The sequence below is a fragment of the Takifugu flavidus genome, chromosome 19, assembly GCF_003711565.1.
Source record: "Takifugu flavidus isolate HTHZ2018 chromosome 19, ASM371156v2, whole genome shotgun sequence".
NCBI classification, from domain to species: Eukaryota; Metazoa; Chordata; class Actinopteri; order Tetraodontiformes; family Tetraodontidae; genus Takifugu; species Takifugu flavidus.
In genome coordinates, this window is record NC_079538.1 from 983,400 (window position 1) to 987,407 (window position 4,008).

General features: G+C 43.3%; 1 long non-coding RNA gene across 1 annotated transcript; it reads right to left on the bottom strand.

Annotated features, from left to right (window-relative positions):
• Positions 1-3,150: 3,150 nt before the first annotated feature.
• LOC130516454 (uncharacterized) lies at positions 3,151-3,987 on the bottom strand. The gene is made up of 2 exons (XR_008947487.1): positions 3,850-3,987; positions 3,151-3,517 (listed from the first exon to the last, which is right to left on the bottom strand). It is a non-coding gene; the product is annotated as an uncharacterized LOC130516454 (long non-coding RNA).
• Positions 3,988-4,008: the final 21 nt, after the last annotated feature.

The window sequence follows — 4,008 nt, forward strand, 5'->3', positions numbered from 1 at the left end:
TCAGCACGCACGCACAGTCGTGTCACTGCAATGCTCGTATGTCGTCTCTGCCCATGCTGGCCCGATTCTGCAGCAGATGTTTGGGCCTTTAAAGATAAACGCTGAAACACTCCTGGATACGGGGGAAGGGGGGGCATCCCATAATAGTCTTCACTGTTCCACAGGGATCCGTTTATCAGTTGTTTTAACTTTGGATGGATGGATGGATGACGGATGGGTGGATGCATGATGGATGGATGCATGATGGATGATGATGGATGCATGATGGATAGATGATGATGAATGCATTATGGATGGATGGATGGATGACGGATGGGTGGATGCATGATGGATGGATGGATGGATGCATGGATGATGATGGATGGATGATGATGAATGCATTATGAATGGATGGATGGATGGATGGATGGATGGATGGATGGATAGATGGATGGATGGATGGATGATGGATGATGGATGGATGATGATGATGGATGCATGATGGATGCATGATGATGAATATTATGGATGGATGGATGATGGACGGGTGGATGGATGGATGCATGCATCCATCCATCCATGCATGCATGATGGATGATGATGGATGGATGATGGATGGATGATGATGATGGATGCATGATGGATGCATGATGATGAATGCATTATGGATGGATGATGGACGGGTGGATGGATGCATGCATGCATCCATCCATCCATGCATGCATGATGGATGATGATGGATGGATGGATGGATGGATGGATGGATGATGGACGGGTGGATGGATGCATGCATGCATCCATCCATCCATGCATGCATGATGGATGGATGATGGATGGATGGATGATGATGATGGATGCATGATGGATGATGATGGATGGATGCATTATGGATGGATGATGATGATGGATGCATGATGGATGCATGATGGATGATGGATGGATGATGATGATGGATGCATGATGCATGCATGATGGATGATGATGGATGGATGATGATGAATGCATTATGGATGGATGGATGATGGATGATGATGAATGCATTATGGATGGATGGATGATGATGAATGCATTATGGATGGATGGATGGATGGATGATGAATGCATTATGGATGAAAGATGGATGGATGATGATGATGGATGCATGATGGATGCATGATGGATGATGATGGATGCATGATGGATGGATGGATGATGCAGATATTATGTGTAATATTCCTTTGTTAACGGTTCCAGAAGGCTTATTTGATACGCTCTTTTTTCCTCAGTAATGGTATTTCCGCAGCACAGATTCATGAATTAGTGGGAAAACTGGAAAAACCATTTAGCTGCCAGCTAATTAATGGAAAATAAGAAAACCACTGGTGAAGATTAATTCCCCCTGCATTCGCAGTTGTGTGTAATTGATTTACTCATGACATTTCTCGTTTAGATTGAGATTAAAATTCCCATTTACGCGTTTTCCTGTGACGTGTCTGGGAAAATAATCACACTCTAAAAAGGTGGAGAATGAGGAAAGAAGCCGTGTGGCGCCCCCTGTTGGCCGGACGGCGCCACAGTCCGACGCAAGAGTTCAACACAAGATGGAAAGTTGAAAGAAAAATAAACCCTACAACTGTATTGTTTCTATATTTACTGAAGTGATAGTTGCTATTTGGGTGCTAAATAATTCACTCATACATGTTGTCATGGCAACAGTGAAATGTAAAAGAAACTATCAGCTGTCTGCATTATCATTCAAACAAAATAAGTGGACAGTCTGCCAACATCTAACATCTATAGACGTCCTACTAAGATAAAGATCAGCTGTAATTGTCACACGCACAGTTATTATACACGGACCATGTACAGTGAAATGTTTGTTTTTGTGGTAGTTATACGTGTTATTTTGTTCGTTGAAGAAATTCATTTGTGCAGGGTAGTTTTTAAAATGAAAACAGCTTGATTATTTACTTATTTAGTCCATAAAGAGTCCAGTGACCCACTGCTGGTCGGGAAGAAGAAAAAACTAACAATATTTATGGATCACAGCCAAAATGAATGTAGTTGGTCTCAAGTTCTATTGACCTGCAACAAGCGCATTTTTCCACTAGAGGTCAGGCTGGTGGCGTTTCCACGCATCATTCCTTTTGCTCTCGCTGCCCGCTAAAGCCAATTTCCATCGTTCGGAAGCCAATGCAAACTCTTTCTGTAAAGTTAATTATTTAAACATGTTGATAGAAAAGAAATTCAGTGACTTGGCCGCCTGAATTCTAGTTTTAATTTGTTTTTGTAGGATTAGTTGTCGAAAAAAGTGGCAGGAGGGTAAAGCCAAAAAGAAGTTTAGTTCTCACACAGGATGGGGACATGTGGTTAACTGCAGTCACACGAAGGCGGCAGATGCACAGATGCCTACTGAGAACAACAGGAAACTGATTCTGCTCTCTCACGTGTGGATAGAGGTGTCACTGAGCCCCCTCCTCAACCAAAGGAGAGTCCCCCACTGGCTCAGTTGGTGCCTCTGTGCTGGATAATGTTGTGTTTAGTTTGTCCTGTTACTAGGAGACGTCACTCAGCAGCTGCTCTTGAAGCCTAAAATCTCCAGCATATTTATGCTAAGGAGCTTCACTTAGGTGCTCTTAGCGGCGCCATTAAACTAAAAAAAAAAAACAGAAAAAAAACAGTGAAGGAACCAGGTTTTGAACACACCACGTCTGGCAGCTGAGTGGCGGACAGAAAGAAAAACATTAAAAGATTTTTTTTTAAAAATTGCTCTCCTCCAGCTCTGTCCACACATGCCTGCCTTCTATCGGGGGTGATTACCTTCACTGACCCATTTATGCTGGACCCGTGTCCCCTCAGCAGCAGAGCAGAATCATCCCCCGTGCGTCCACTCGCTTCTGCTTTGGGCAGATGGTCGCCCAGTCTATTTACAGCAACATCAGAGGCTATCACCATGTTGGTGTGTGTGTGTCTGTGGAGACTGTTTACAGACAGGCTGCCCAGTCAGCCAACACCCTGCACGTGTGTTGTGTCTGCATATCTGGACTCCTCTGAACAGATGACTAAGCAACTCAACCCTCATGTTTACTCCATGTTATTGTTTATCCAGCTGGTTTGAAACTTCAGAATTGCCCTAAAATTAATTAGACCTTATTTAAGCGTGATGGCATGATAGGATCAGTGAACACCCCACAGTCATTACATTTTAATAGTAATTCAATTTAAAAAACAAACAAACAAGAAAACTGTGCTGGCATCTTATAATACAGGCCTAAATGCATCTGTGTTGCCGTTCCAAAAAATGAAATAAATAAATCCCCCACCCTGGTGAAAAGCTGTTCAATTATTCATGCTTCTGAAGATTACTCAGCACTTTCTAAAAACGGAAAAATGCGAATGGCCTCTTGACAGACGAGAAAAAGAGAAAGAAGCCAGGAATGGAAGCCAGACTGATGATTGAGGCCTGCTTAGCTCAGTTAGGCCACTTGGTGGGACACTGACAGGGGCCTCGGGGTCACGTGACTGGCAGCTCTAGGCTCATACAAACAGCTCAGACAACCTGTGTTTAATGGAGGAAATCAGTCAAGCGCCTTAATCAATAAATGCAAATAATTCTTCAAACCATAGTCTAAGAACTGTCCAAACACTTACAATACAGCAAATATATATATGTTATTATTAAGTTTAACTTTTGCTCATGAATATTATCTGACATGCCATTAAGATCTGTATTGATTATCTTGCATCACTGATTCAAAACACGGGGATCAAAGCAATTTAGAAGCCTGTTCAACAGTAAATGTGTTGCATATTTATATGTATTTTCTACGTCGTGTGAAATAAACAGTCAAACAACAACAAGACGTCATTCTTTATTTGAACCAGTCTCACCTGTAAGCCACGCCCCTCCTCCTTGGGCCCGCTGGGCTTCCATACACGTGCTCGCTCTTCTGCGCATCGTGATTGGCTGCGGCGCGCCACTAAGGTCCGCCCATCCGCCTGACGTCACCGCGGCAGTGCCTGTGGCGCTCGGCAGCGCGACAGCAGAGC